General features: G+C 41.2%; 1 long non-coding RNA gene across 1 annotated transcript; it reads right to left on the bottom strand.

Moving 5' to 3' along the window:
* Nucleotides 1–234: 234 nt before the first annotated feature.
* Nucleotides 235–1,269, bottom strand: LOC142740929 (uncharacterized). The gene is made up of 4 exons (XR_012880930.1): nt 1,193–1,269; nt 1,043–1,114; nt 890–961; nt 235–297 (listed from the first exon to the last, which is right to left on the bottom strand). It is a non-coding gene; the product is annotated as an uncharacterized LOC142740929 (long non-coding RNA).
* Nucleotides 1,270–15,704: the final 14,435 nt, after the last annotated feature.

Raw genomic sequence — 15,704 nt, 5'->3', positions numbered from 1 at the left:
TTATATGAGATGTGACTTTATACTATAAGTGTATAAGTATATTAGAAGAATGGTCTTACCTTGTATCTTTCTAGGTCGAGCCAACATTTTTTTCAATGCTTTTAAGTCTCTGTCAAAGTCTGTCTCCACTGAATGGCAAAAATACCCACATTAACTTATTATAAATAAAACATGTACAAAAAAGTCCACAGCAAAGTAGCATAAAATACAAGTGAATGAGGAATGGATCTTTACCTTCAGGATAAGGTGTCTCTACTCTTTTCTTAGGATATCGCAGTCCTGCACTGATCTTACGTTCTGAAAAAGTAATAATACTCATCATTGACATAAATGTGTCATAATTGTAATAGTTTTATAAATTATATAAAGTCTTGTGATCATGAAGTAACAAGAGATGTAACACTTCAATATAACCTAAGGGAGATATGGAAACAACTGAACACTGCCTCTTGACTTTCCTTTTCACCTTTAGACCAAATGCACACGGATGCATATTACACACGGATTTGCCATGCAAATTATCCTGCGGCAAATCCGCAATGTAATACAGTATCAGCGAAGCAAGATTCCAAGTTCTCATCTACACGTTGCAGAATTTTTCCGCACATCAATTAACCTTCGGTGCGTATTTTACAATCTGCAGGATCTGAATTTCTCTTGCGTTTCCGCTTGCGAACTGTATCTGACAAATGTAGAAAAAACGCACCAAAATCCACAACATAAAACACAAAATGTTCTTGAAATAAGGTCATATAAAGGCAAATATTAATCTTTCTAATAACCAGGAGTTTTGTTTTAAAAAACCTAATAAAAATGAGAACATAGGTAGAAATATTAACAGCCATTTTTTATACTACTCATCATAATAAGAACTTCTAGATTAACCTACCATGGAAATTTCCACGCGGTACAATGATTTTCTTTAATTGTTTTTCTTTTGTGGGAATTCTATAGGAGACACCTACATGAGAAAAATACACAAATTAACCATTATAACTGTACATTATATAATAATAATCTATTATACTATTCTATAACTTACCATGGAAATTGCCACGCGGGACAATGATTTTCTTTAATTGTTTTTCCTTTGTGGCAATTCCATATGAGACACCTACATGAGAAAAATACACAAATTAACCATTATAACTGTACATTATATAGTAACCTATTATACTATTCTATAACTTACCATGGAAATTTCCACGAGGAACAATGATTTTCTTAATTTTTTTCACTTTTGTGGAAATTCCATTTGAGACACCTACAAGACAAAAATACACACATTACCCATTATAATTGTACATTATGTATTAATAATTGATTAAACTATTCTATTAAATATGGTAGATCCTTCTTAAGACCAGACAGGGTAAGCTTCTGTCAAGGAGAACAGCATTATGGGTAGGGGTTGTCTCCTGGTCTGAGGCAGATGAACCTTATGGACCCCCTCGGACTCCAGAGCCTGTGTCTGTGATCGCCCCTACACCTCCGATAGTCATACCCTGCATAGCTAACATTATAAGTATTGTGCATTACCTTCAGTATATGTTGTTGTGGTACTGGGCAGTGATGTAACTGTTGCAGCAGACGTTTTATCTATAATAAAGAAAATATTACATTATGGAAAGGATGAAGAACAAATCATGATCCGATCATAGTATATGGATAATAACAATCCAGTATCAGACAATATATTTATTCAGAGAACTCACCGGTCCCCTGTAGATAATTCTCAGTTGGGGGTGTAAACCCTTGTGTTGTAGTTGTAATGTCTGCACTAACTAGATCTATAACACAGTACAGAGAACGTGTTAATAATACTAATAATAGTGAAACCTTCTGATGTCCGGCACACAGCAAAGAGTCATTCACTGACAGCAATATTATTGAGACACCATCAGTTATATTATATCTATTGTGCATTGATGACATTTTGCTCATTATTTTCATTACAGTGAAATTAAATGTAAGGCAGATTTCTATTATCATGAAACGATAGTATATTTTGGGGTATTTTATGGTTTTTGTCTATAGCCAGGAGGTCTTCATATCTATTATGGGTTTGTATGAAAATGTGAATATAAAGATTTAACACTTGTAACCTCATATCTCAATAGAAAGCCCTAGTTGTCTTCTGCAGATATAGTATATACCTAATTGTAATTTGTTTCCTACTATCCCAATGTATAAACGATGCGGATAGATGTTGTGATGCATTGACTTGAACACCCCTTGTAAACTACATTATAATTTGTGACTTGTATTTATACTTAGTATTACCCTAAATAAATATATTGGTTCTCTGAAAGAATGGTAGTAATAGCCTCATACAATCAATATTAACCCTAGAGTGTATATTGTGCATTAGCGTTATATATAAATAATGTACATGGATCTATTAAACGTCTCGTATACACTGGTGTAGCAGTATTTCTTACTTGGTTCTTTGTGATAAAGTAATGGGAATTTAGTCTATTTTAATTCTTTTCTAAATAATATATAAATCCCCCAATATTTCCATCAATGTATAGACTCTAAACTTGAGTCCCGTGCCATCAATACCAACATCTAAGCCGACTGAACATGCTAATCCGCTGATATACTTGTATGTTTGTCATTACTAGATGGATTCTCTCTCTATAATAAGTTATTATATTACCTTCAGGGGGTGGTGGTGTGGTGATAGACAATGTTGTCTTTATTATCACACCAGATGTCTTGTCTATAAGAAACAAAGAGAAAATCAACATTATAAACATATTCTCTATATCTATAGAAAGATATTTCTGTCATTGGGAACAGTAATGGACATTGATGGATTCCCTATTCCTGAAATCTTCATTGGTGGGAATGTTGGGAAACATTTCCTTGTAGAAGGCCACATACTGGATATAACATGGGCCCAACATAATAATCACATCATGACACCACATAGAACATGACAGTCTTTATAATGGTTTGAGGAAACTTTTTAATCTTAGGGCACAGTTCTAGTAAATGACAGAATATGGAGGAGGATATTGTAATAATAACATATTCACAATACACTTACCATTGATGTTTGAACGCGGAGTCACCACAATTTTTCTCAAACGCGTTTTAGGTATTTTTTTTTGTCCATCAGATGGACCTGTATGAAAAAAATTACATTCATTTGTTATATTATCTACATTTAGAAACAAACTATGAGTGAGGTTTGTGGCGCTGCTGCTGATGTATTTAGCGCACAGAGCATTGCCTAAGACTGTGTACAGTTGTATCCACTTCTCAGCGGAGAGCAGGTTCCCATGTTCTCATTCACTGATGGCAAACAGGTATATTACAAGTATATTAGTTATATCGTTTTATTCTTACCTTCAGCATATGCTGGAACAGTGTGAGACTTCGATGTTATATCAATCTCACCAGGAGTTGTTGCTGCAATAAATAAGATAAATAAAATCAAAACAATATTAAAAAATATACTTTTCTGTATATACTTTATTTAAATAACTGGGATTATTATACTGCAAAATTCTAATATTCCTTGTAGAAGACTCTGAAAAATCGTACATAGGGCGCACACACACACACACACACACACACACACACACACACACACACACATAAGCAGCTATATAAATCTATACAACACGTGACAGGTCCATAGTATCTCTGTATTCTGTGGTGCTGGGATGTTCTACCATTGACGCTAATATGTGCACACACTGGTGATAACTTTAATATTGAGGAGAAGATTGTATTATATCATCTCCCCTCAGTCTCCCTGACTGACATCAATCTGTTGCAGAATGGAATTCTCATATACATTATTTCTAATAGCCTTTTATATATAATTCTCTAGCTTCTTGGACATCTACTTAGGATCCCGTCTATTAGCCATACTAGAGAGCCAATAGATCCTTCTCTGCCATCCATTGAACAGTATGTGGCCGCCTGTAACTTCGATACAGAGTTTCAACAGTCTTATACCAGCTGGACACGGGGTGGGGGGGGGGGGACGGGACTGTCCTTAAAGAGTGGGTTGTTTTGATGGGATAACCTCTTTAATAGTAAAGTTGGCAATAAAAGTCCAGGAATATTCACATGAACAACCCAACTGTTTATAAGAGATTGAAGAACGGATAATTTGGATTTTAAGAAATTATCATTTCGATTTTAGACAAGTAGCAATTATGAAATAATCTACAACATTGTGTATCTGTCTCATTCACTTCACTGGTACAATAAGATCACAGCTAAGCTTTGTGGAGCTCATTCTAGTAACAGAAATCACAGTAACCGCCATGTTTTTCTCAAATGGCGTTACATGATTTCTCATTCACTAAGCCAGACAGAGGTATAGACAGAAGGAGACAGAGGTAAAGTGTAAGTTATACGACACATATGTAAGAGATTGTAAGTAATATAATAACTGGATAGATATGATTAAACTAGTATTAGAATGAAATAAATAACAGTCACATTACCGGAAGTCTCACGACCAAGCGCAATGTCCACAAATACAGCAAGAATCGCCAGGAAAATAACAGCTATGCTCTGTTTATTCGCCATGACAAAAAAGGGGGAAATCACTGAATGTGTGATAACTTAACCTAGGACTGCTTTATGATGTCATCACATTCTGAGAACAGCATAGAGGATGGTATGGTAATTTATAACTGCTTTATGATGTCATCACATTCTGAGAACAGCTTAGAGGAGGGTATGGTAATTTATAACTGCCTTATGATGTCATCACATTCTGACACTTGCATGTACAAGGATGATGCCATGACAAAATGAGAAGGAGGTGTATATTTTAGTGAAAGCTCAAGACGACCACCAAAATTGTGGGGATGGTCTTTTTAAAGAAAAAAGTATACAGACTGCTAGTTAAAGTGTTTAATGCAGTCAGCAAACATCCAGAGTACATGAATAAATTCACAAAATGATAAAACAGCCCAAAATCATGTTATTAATGACACTGTTCTCATATACAGATGTAGCAATTCACCCGGATTACTTTCTGCAGCGTAAAAACTTATCACTCAACACAACAAAAGATATTGAAAAGCCATTGAGAAAATCAAGTTAAAGTCCTGCCCATACCTAGTCTTGTAATTGATGTGTAACCGGTAAACTTAATTACCAAACATTACACTGCAGAGGTCTTCTACCTGTGACTTCCCATTTTACCCTACCGGAGACCTGTAGTGCATGAGTGCATGATGGGAATTTTAGTTTCATAACAACTAGACAGCCATAGGTTAAAGAACACTGTACAGTATCCTTCATAGTCACCACAATGGCACCCCTCTCCTCAGTCACCAGCATGGCACCCCTCTCCTTTTTCGTCTCCGGGATAACACATGGACAAAAAAACAAGGATTTTTTTATTGTCATATCTTGTCTGTGTTATCCAGCACCTTACCTTGGATTACATTACGTGATTCTGGTCCAATGGCAAGTGAAACGTGGAATAACACATTTTGCAGGACTTATGTTTGTTTGTAGTTGGTTTCCATGGAGACAAATAGGTCTTTGCACTAGCTCTAGACGCAAAACAATAAAATGTATACCAAGATTTTGTTTCATTTTTATTTTAAAGAGATTGTAGCAATTTAAAAAACTAATTGGAGAATTAAAAAGAGAAAAATTGCAAAGTGCACAGCCTTTAACTCCTTCAGCTCTACTTTTGTATGTAATCAATTGCATACCTAGTTTGTTGGACATACGAAATTATTTTCTAGAAGCTGTATAGTATTATTTGGGAATACCCACTTATGCTCAGAAATGTCCCTTCAAATCACACCACACCCACTTTGTGATGTCCCGCTACTCAAGTTCTCACTTTACTGCTATAGTAATACTTGTCAGCAGTTCATGACACCCTGTGTCAGTCTTGTCGCCTGTATCGCACCTATTTCTATTAAACCCTTAACGAGATGTCAGGTACTGGTACGTGGCAGCCGTTAAGGGGAAGTATGGAGGGGGCTCACGGGCTGAGCTTGCTCCATACACAGCGGGTGACAGCTGTGTTACACAGGCGACAAAATCGGCCTCAAAATGCCTGAAGCAATTTTGAGGCAGACTTTTTCGTCCTGCAAAAAACCCTGTGTAAACTAGGCCTTATACTAAAGACTACAATAGAGCAGACACAGGTCTGAACTGCTGCACATGTGCTCCACTTTTGTAAAAATAAAATTCAGGATAAATATGTTGCATAGCTAATCTTAACCAGCCGCACCACCATTACAACCCTTTACGCAACTGAATGACAAAATCCATAAATGTCTTAACTGGTTCCCGACCGCTGGCTGTGTTTTTACAGCCAGCGGTCAGGGTTCTTAAAACCCGAGCCATATACTTTTTACGGCTCGGGTTTTAACTTGCTGCCCGCGCGATCGGGCAGCTGAATGTCGGGTCTCCGGCTGTCAGTGACTGCCGGGGACCCTGAGGAGAGGATAGAAGCAGCTTTCGCTGCTTCTGTCTTCTCTGATCACTTGTACACAGCGCTCAATGAACGCTGTGTATAGGAATAGAGGCAGCGGCCATGCCACTGTCTCTATTGCTCCCGGTTTTCATGTGACTGGTCACATGATCGCCGGGTGCCGTTAGTGACAGACTGCTGGTGGGTCTTACTAGACCCAGCACAGCCCTATTAGTGACAATCGTCACTATGAGAGGGCTGATTTCCCCTGTAACTGGGGCTGCTGTGCAGCTCCAGTGGAAAAACATGGTGTAAAAGAAAGAAAAAATATATATAAAGTTCCCCAAAGGTCTTTTTTGACCTTTGAGGGACAGACCATAGTAATAAAAAAATAAAAGTAAAGTAAAGTGCAAAAAAATGTTTTATAATAAATACACATAAAATACCCACCCCCAAAAAAACGTTCCCCCCGCCTATAATTGTTGTAACGCTAGCGCTGACCCAATTACCCTAATATAGACATGTTATATATTAAAATTTATGGTAGACAATGATGATCACAAATAAAAGGTCCATTTTAGGGTAAAACTATGTTATTACCAAAAAAAAATAGCTGAAATGTAAAAAAGCTTATTTTTTTACTATTATTTTCAAACTTTAAAAATAAAAATTCTAAAATAGCAAAAAGGATGTGTATAAAAACGATAAAAAAAGAAACCTGCATTGTCTACGGAAAAAAACATTGCAAAAAAAATACCGTCGTTAGCCCAACAAATAAAAAAGTTATAGCCATTTAACACGTGCTAAAAAGGGCTAAACAGTGTCTGGTCCTGAAGGCTCAAAATAGCCCGGTCCTGAACTGGTTAAGCAGCTTTGGGATTTAAAAAAATCTTATCTGTTTGATAAGTATGTCACCTGCAACAGTTTTTTGGACCGTCTTACACCAGATTTAGGCTCTATTCACACTGCGTTTGAATCTCCCGTCAAAATCGAATATTTCCAGACATATACCCCTGGTGAAAGGCTCCTTAGGACGCAGATACAGTTGAATCTAATGCTGAAGCAGGGAACTCCCCCGCCAAGATTCAGGAGGCGGATGGGTACCCTCCCATTGTAAACAGTCATTAGGCTTCTGGCTGCTTGCATTGTTGGGTGTTCTTCCATTGGAAGAGGTTCCACTAGAGCTTGATGTTCAGGTTTACAAGGTAAAGACTGAGCTCTGCACCACACCATGGTTTCTGCCTCTGGCTGCAGAGTCACTGGTTGGTTGTCCATAATACGAGCACGGCAAATCTCACCCTTTTCATTGGAGAATCTCTGTTAAGCAGTCAGGTGACGTATGGAGTTATGAAGCGCAACTTGCTTAGAGGTAGAAGCTGTAGGAAGGTCGCCATGTAGGGCATCTAGCATTTCTTCATAGCAGTTGTGGAGTATGTTCTTGCCCAGCACCATTGGTGGAAATTCGTTATCCTTTAGATCTATTACAATCACGCCTTGCTGAGGTAGTTGTATCTCCCTCACCTGGATTGTAGGTTCCCAGTAACAATGTAGAGGTATTAACTGTCCATTACTGGCTATGACTTTCAGCCAAGGGTCTGGAGGTTGTATCAGCTGATCAATGTTTCTCAAACCAACCTCTTTGCAACATGGTGACTTGTGAGCCAGCCAACGTAGCGGTGTATGCTTTCTGTTATTAATTATTATATTTAACTGACAGCATTCTCTCTTAACATGGCCAGCTCTTTGGCACCTGCGGCAAATGGGTCTTCCATTAGCATCAAACTTGTCAATAGGGAGCCTACCCGGATTCTGGAAAGTTAACCTCCTTCTAACAGGTCTATCACGGAACCTGTTACTGGTGTACCGGTGGCTTTCCTCTTGGTGCTGCCTCAGATCTTCCAAGCTCTGACACACTTTAGTGAGGCTTTTGGTCAAAACAGCGACTTGTTCTCTCAGTTCAGCAACTGAACCTGGCTCTTGCTTGGGGGTTGACGTAGTGATGGCAGCTTGGCTTCCTAATGTAACTCGGTAGTCAGTGGGAAGCTCATGGAGTGTCTCTATGGAATAGGGACAAACTTTAGTTGGAGTCGATGCAGCTTCAGTCCCCAGGATCCTTATGACTAGTTCTTTAAAGTCCAGGAAAGAACAGTCTGTGTTCTGGGAGGCCAATATTCTGAGCTGGCATTTTAGGGCTTCAGATCCAGCTCCCTCCACAAATTGCTCTCTTAAGGCCTTGTCAGCAGCGGCAGCCTCCATGGGTTCTACCTGCATAATTGCTCGTAGCGCCTCCTGCAGGGATAAAGCAAAGTCTCTCAATGACTCACCAGGCTACTGTTTTTTCCCAAAGAATCTCATCTTGATTTCTGCCACAGTTCTCACTTCAAAAATGGCGCGCAGCCGATCCAGAATTTGTTCAACTGTCTTTCTCTCTGTTCTGGGCCAGGATTTCTCTTCTCTCAAAGCTGCGCCTTCTAGCTGTCCAGTTAATATCTCAACCTTCTGTTCTGTGGAAAGAGGATACAAGCGAAACATGGACAACATCTTCTGTCTAAAATCTTTTAGGGAATGATTTTCTCCCTGGTAGTGGGGGAGCCATGGTACTCCAAAGTAGTAGGGCATTGTGATTGGCATCACCTGGGTTGCTGGGGGTAATTCACTGTTGCTGGGAGAAAAGTTATCCCCGTCATCAGACATTTCTGCTATATTTGTGGTTTGTTGCCCTTAGCAACGCTGTGCGAATTTTGCAAACTGAGTCTCTTATTTGCTCACCGCAGTCTCTGGCAGTGGCGTTGTGGCTTCCGCGGCTGTATGGCACTTTCACTCTCACAGGTTTGAGTGGGAATAAATTCTTTATCTTTCTTAGCAGCGGCGTCTATTGCGGCTTTGCCTGGATAACTTTCAAGATGGCGGCGCCAAGGGACTTCTGGTAGTTCCGGCTGGTGTTTTCGTCCCCGGCACAACAAGAGGTAGGAACTTTGGTTCCGCTGTCCACGTGATGTTTCACTATTGCTAGGCAGATTCTGGCTCTTCCCGCCAGGAAGTGGGCGGGCTGTTACTTGGCGGTTATTCTGGTCTCCGCTTTCCCGCTGTAACACTGTCATCTGGTTAACCCCTCGTGGGCTGGAACAAAATGCAGCAGACAATTTCTAATCAAACACAGTATCTAATGTGACGCGTTTTCCTTCATACAGAGAGCGATATCTTCATGTAACAGTGTCGTAATGCACCCTGGAGGGGCCACAGTACATTTCTCACACAAAGTCTCTGAAATCCCCCTACTGCTGTTTAAAAACTGGGTTTTCCAAGATGGCTGATTAACCCCTGTTTTGCTAGGTGCAATTCTCTGTGCAGTGATTTTTCAACAGCAATAAAGTCTCTTAGCAAATTTCTTTAGGAGGTACAGAGGTGATATAACAATCCTGTTCGTGAGGCCAAATTTAAGGATCCAACGGCCCGGTGGTGATGGGGTAGTGCGAGGCGGTATAGGGACACAGTGGCTGGGCCTTCAAGCACTCCCTGCGGAGCTGTTACAGGGAAAATGGAGGGGTCTGCACTGTCAGGTGAATGTTGATGGTTGTAGTTTCCCCCCGGGGCACACCCTGTTGTACAGCCTCCCGGTATGATGGTATTTGGGGTGCCCTTGTTGGTAACGTGGGTGCAGATTGAATACACGGGAGACGGTTGAATAACTTGTAAATAGTAACTTACGGTCCTTTACTTCAGGCTTGGTATGGTACAGATGCAATGGCTGCAGGCTGGCAGGTGAGGAGACAAGGCAGGATTCCTTCTGAATTTCCTCCTTTGATTCTCTCATGAGCTGGATTCGCTCTCTGTGGTAATTACACAACTGGATTAGTTGTGTTTGTTTCTCCAGGTTTGATCAGAGATTCCTAAACTGGACTTTCTCCTCAGAGCTGCAGGGTTTCATTCTACACAGGAGCTACTACTCACTCCACCCCTTAGGCCCCATGCACACGAACGTGCTTTTGCGGCCGCAATTCCCTCGAAAATCTACGGGAGAATTGCGGCCATATTCATTTCTATGGGGCCATGCATACGACCGTGGTTTCCACGGTCCGTGCATGGCCCAGGACCCTGGACTGCAGAAAGAAAGGACAAGTCTTTTTACGGCCGTGTTCTGCGGTCCAGGCTCATAGAAAATAATGGCCGCGGCTACGGTCGTGTGCATGAGGCCTTACTGAGTTCTCCCAGAACTAATGGATTCAAAAACCACCAGGGATCCGCCTTGACTCCTCCTCTGTAGCCCAGCCTTAAAGGAGCAGTTTTAAACAAATTTTTACATACAATGTCAGAAATCACAGTACATTGCTGCAGTGTATCTGGGACACCATATTAGTAAATCTACTCCATTGTGTAAAATGTAAAAGCAACAGAACACCAGGACTGAACATTTACACAGCGGTAATGGTGTGGCAGAAAGCCACACGACTCTGGCCTCATGGTACATACGACCCTCATGGAATGTATTACCACCGTATTAGTACAGTCATGTCCATGAGCATAGCTTCACCTGTTATGGCTTGTTCACACATAACGGATTTGCTGCAGAAAATTTCCACAGCTTTTACACATCAACTAGCAGACATTCTGCTGCGGAAAATCCGCACCATTTCATGCTTCTTTTACTAAGAAATATAGTGCAGAGTGCAGATTATTGCTTTCGTTTTTTTTGTGCGTTCTCTTCAAGGGCTGTGTAATGGTGATATTTCTTCTTCCGGTGATGTCATTTCCGCCCCTGTAAGAAATTCTGCAGCAAATTCCGCAGTACATCAGAAAAATGCAGGAAATTAGTCCACTTTCCGCAGCAGTAATTGACATGCTGTGGTACTAAAATAACGCACCGCAGGTGTATTCCTGGACTAGATGACATATGTTAAATCATACCCACATCGCTGCTACTGTATACCGATGCATATGTTCCCTCCGCAATTCCGGACGAAAATTATGCAGCAAATTCGTTACAAGTGAACAAGCCCCAAATGTCCTGGGCTTTAAAGCAGGAGCAGATCAGGTGTCCAGAGGTCAGATATCTCCAAACCACGTAAAAAAAAACAAGATAGGTGGTTCTGTTGTCTTATCGATTCAGCTATTCAGCTTTCTATTTACTGTGTAGTGAATAGAGGCAGCGGTAATACCACTGCCTCTATTGGACTCGGCGATTAAATGATCAACGAGGGCGCCAACCAGCAAGGCAGTGCTGCTGCTTCTTAATAGACTCAGATCAGCTTTGCCAGAGACTACTGTCACCACAGGGGGCTGTTTTCCCCTGTAGCTAGGGCTTTTATGGATGCTCTAGTTACTGAGGAAGACTGCAAAAAAATGATCGTCCCCTAGAGATCTTTTATGGCCTCTTGGGGGAGAGATTGTGTGTATATATATATATATATATATATATATATATATATATATATATATATATATATATATATATATATCACTCCTCAACATTGAAATGGCAACACCAAGAAGGGCAAGCCGTAAGGTTATGCAAATCGAAGAAGTAGCAGGTGTCGCTAAAATCTGCAAATGATCACATTTTCAAGCTCCTAACTCCAATCCGTGGCATGCAGGAGAGGCACAAAAGCCAGATTGAATGAATTTTTTTTTAGCCACATGAAACCTCAAAAATCAGATCAAGTGGTGTGGGATGATTGTGCGATGCCTCCTGTTCGTCGACGTGCCAATTATTGCCACTTGCCGCAAACTGAAAGGAACAGAATCCTTGAAATAAAAGACCTTGGTTCATCACTCAGACAGATCCCTTAGCCCAGGCGGAGATGTCAGCACTGTTCAAGTGTGACTGCATGTATACCATAACCAATAATAATATAGCTAGGGATAGCCTAATAGTAAATTGACACAGGACAACATGAACGTTCCTTTAACGTGGGTTGACTCGGGGTCGGCCACAGCTTTTGTTATAAATATAACAAAAATAATGTAAAATTTTTTAAGGTAAACACCCGTATGCCAGCCTACCAACATAGGTGGGTATGTAAGTAATTCACCTTACCAAACCTCCAGCTGTGACAAAACACATTTCACCCAGGAACAAAACATAAATTAGTAAAACAAAAGAAAAGTGCAAAATACCACACAATAAAATTGTAGAAAAACCCCACTCGGAGGCAGTGCCATCTGCCACTGCAACCTTGAAGTATTGCTAACCGCATGGTAAACCAGCTACCCTGACCCTACAAATGCCTGTGATGGTACAATATTTTTATTTTTTTATTTTTTTAATAAAACACCTAATATAAATTTTAAAAATGGCGGGAGGGTGGGAGATTGCAATGTAACGGCCAAAAGAGGCCGAGACCCAGAAAACAGCTCCTTAAATCCACCAGGAAGGAGGGAGGAAGGAGAAGGACCATAACCCCTCCCCCCCGGACGGAGGGGGCTAAGAGCAGCAGCCAGAGGTAAGAAACGTATTAACCCCTACCCTTGCTGGGCACACAACAAATAGCTGAATCCCTAGCTAGGGCCCTATTAGTTTTTTACCCACGTTACCTGCAGTCAAAGACCCAGTGGTTAGGTCTACTAGTCCCGGAGGTTGGGAGAGCAACAGCAAACGGGAATGACTTTAAGAGGTGCTCGGAAGTGAACCTCTGCACGGACAGATCATCTGATTGGAAGAATGGTGCTTAGTGATCCATTCTGTACTGCAAGTGAAATTGAACGTCACATCCCAAGCCTAGGGTGGCAATCCGTGTCAACACAACGATCAGAAGAAGTTTGCACGACATTGGGGTACGAGCCAGGCATCCAGCTACAGGTGTTCCATTGACCACACGCCACCACTCTTAAGGGCTATCATGGTGCACAGCAAGATGGCAATGGGGGCTGGAATGGAGGTCTATTCTCTTCAGCAATGAGTCCCGCTTTTGTCTTGGACGCAATGATAGCAGAGATTGGTCTGGAGACCACGAGGGAAATGCTATGAAGAGCTTTTCACAAGGCAATATCACATTGGTCCTGCTCCCGGGATTATGATGTGAGGTGGCATTATGTATGGTAGCTTGACCCCTCTAGTCTTCATTTCAGGTACACTAACAACTCAGCGTTAAATTGATTTGGTCGTGAAACCAGTGGTACGGCCTTTTCTCCAAAGTTTCTCAGAAGCAGTTTTTTAAAAGGACAACTCCAGGCCGCATGTTGCTACTGCTACTTTGAGCATCCTGCATGGCCTAAACGTGCTACCAAGGCCTGCAGCACCTCCGGACTTGTCTCCCATCGAGCACATCTGGGACGTCATTGGTCGGCAATTACAAAGGGTGCTGCCAGCAGCCAATCTTGGTAATTTGCGTGCTCAAGTGCATTCACCGTGGCATAAAATTCCTCAGACAGCCATTAATAACCTCATTGATAGCATGCCAAGCCATGTAAGTGTGTGTATTTCTGCGATACTCGATACTGAATAAATCAAGATGTTCAGAATATTGATTTCAATGAGAGGCAGAGACTTTTTTTCCTCCGGGCAACTTTTGGCCGCTCACACGGAAAAAAGTGCCAAGTCCTTTCTTGCCGCAGTTTCCGCCTCTGAGCGTTTTTCCTGAAGGAATTCTGAGTTAATCTTTTTCTGCCTGCAAAAAACACTGTGTGAACAGGACCTAACTCTTTATTTTAGTGTGACTTAACAAACCTAAAAATTAAAGACTGTGTGCATGCTAAACCTTTTATAATCCGCTAGGTTGGATTATGACACCTTTATTTAAAATAACTTGACCAACAACCAATGTACTTTTAAACTTGAGTTGACACGAAGGTTCGGCCACAGCTTTATTTAATTTATTATTTGCATATTTATCAATATAAACATAAACCATAACACATTTTAATATAACTGTATGCCAGCCCACCTAGGGAAGGGCATGTTGGATCGCACCTTTTCCATAAAAATACCGCCTGCTGTGATATGAAAAATTTTAACAAAACATACTGTTAGAATACGAAAATTATGGTAGCCCAACGGCTAACAGACAAATACTTTAGCATCCAACATTGGATTGCATTTAATAAGCAGAAATCTTTGGAAGTGCTTGCGATTCTTCTCTCTCACCCTTTTTTATTTTTTTATTCCATTCCTAAAAATTTTTTTTCTTACTTCCATGATATATACACAAACGTAACCGATTTTTTATTTTTTTTTTCTAAAACAAACAAACCAAATTGGCAGAGAGGGTGGGACAATCAGGTAAGTGTACTCACAATTCAGTAATAACAAATCCCTGAGTAGTAACGGCTAAAAGAGGAAGATGTCTTCCCTCCATGCCCTTATAAACTCCAGAACGGGGAGGGTGGGTAAGACCGCCCTATATCCCCCCAAAAAACGCCCTGTAGGCGGGTACCCCATACCCTATAGGCCCCACTAATATAAACACTGTATGGAACAATCCCCCTAGCATAATGTGGCTTAGTTAACCCCTTCATTGCCACCCAGTCATGAGCACAACGGCCAATAAGCCTGAGTGCCTTCAAGAATGTGTGCATGCTAAACCTTTTATAATCCGCTTGGTTGGATTATGCACCTTTTTTTAAAATAACTTGACCAACAACCAATGAACTTTTAAACGTGGGTTGACACGAAGGGTCGGCCACAGCTTTATTTAATTTATTATTTGCATATTTAGCAATATAACCATAAACCATAACACATTTTAATATAACCGTATGCCAGCCCGCCTAAGGAAGGGCATGTAGGTCGTACCTTTTCCATATAAATACCACCACGAGGAGGGTGAGCATCCTTAACTGCACACACCTCCACCCCCCCGACCCCAGGTCAACCGAAACAGAGCCTCCTCCATACCATCCTGAAGTCCAGATAAAAAGATATCCAATCCGATATCCATGAGGTGCACCCCGTCCTGTAGCAGCAGGGACCTATTATCACCTTCCAACTGCCTGTGCCAAATTACCACACCTCCACCAGCCGTGACATACCTGGACACCCTGGTGTTAAGCAGCCGCCTACCCTTTTCAATTGCAGCCTCGTCACGGGCCCCTTGCCATACTGCCCTGGGAATGACCTCCGACCAAACTAGAACCAGTTCGTTGAAAAAACGAAGTAAACCTTTCCAGGTCGGACTGGATTAGTGCTATAAGCTCACCCAATCGAACAGAACATAGGTCTTTCCCCCCGACATGGATCACCAGTACCGTAGGTCCGACTCGTTGCCTGCTTATGGCCGCCACCTCGGGCAATACATCTAGCCATCTCAGGCCTCGCAGACCACGCCAATGGAAGTTGGCTCCCAGCATGCCCAGC

This window comes from Rhinoderma darwinii, chromosome 2, assembly GCF_050947455.1.
Source record: "Rhinoderma darwinii isolate aRhiDar2 chromosome 2, aRhiDar2.hap1, whole genome shotgun sequence".
Taxonomy (NCBI): domain Eukaryota; kingdom Metazoa; phylum Chordata; class Amphibia; order Anura; family Rhinodermatidae; genus Rhinoderma; species Rhinoderma darwinii.
Note: the sequence above shows the minus strand (reverse complement) of the source record. Positions and strands in the feature narration are given on the sequence as shown.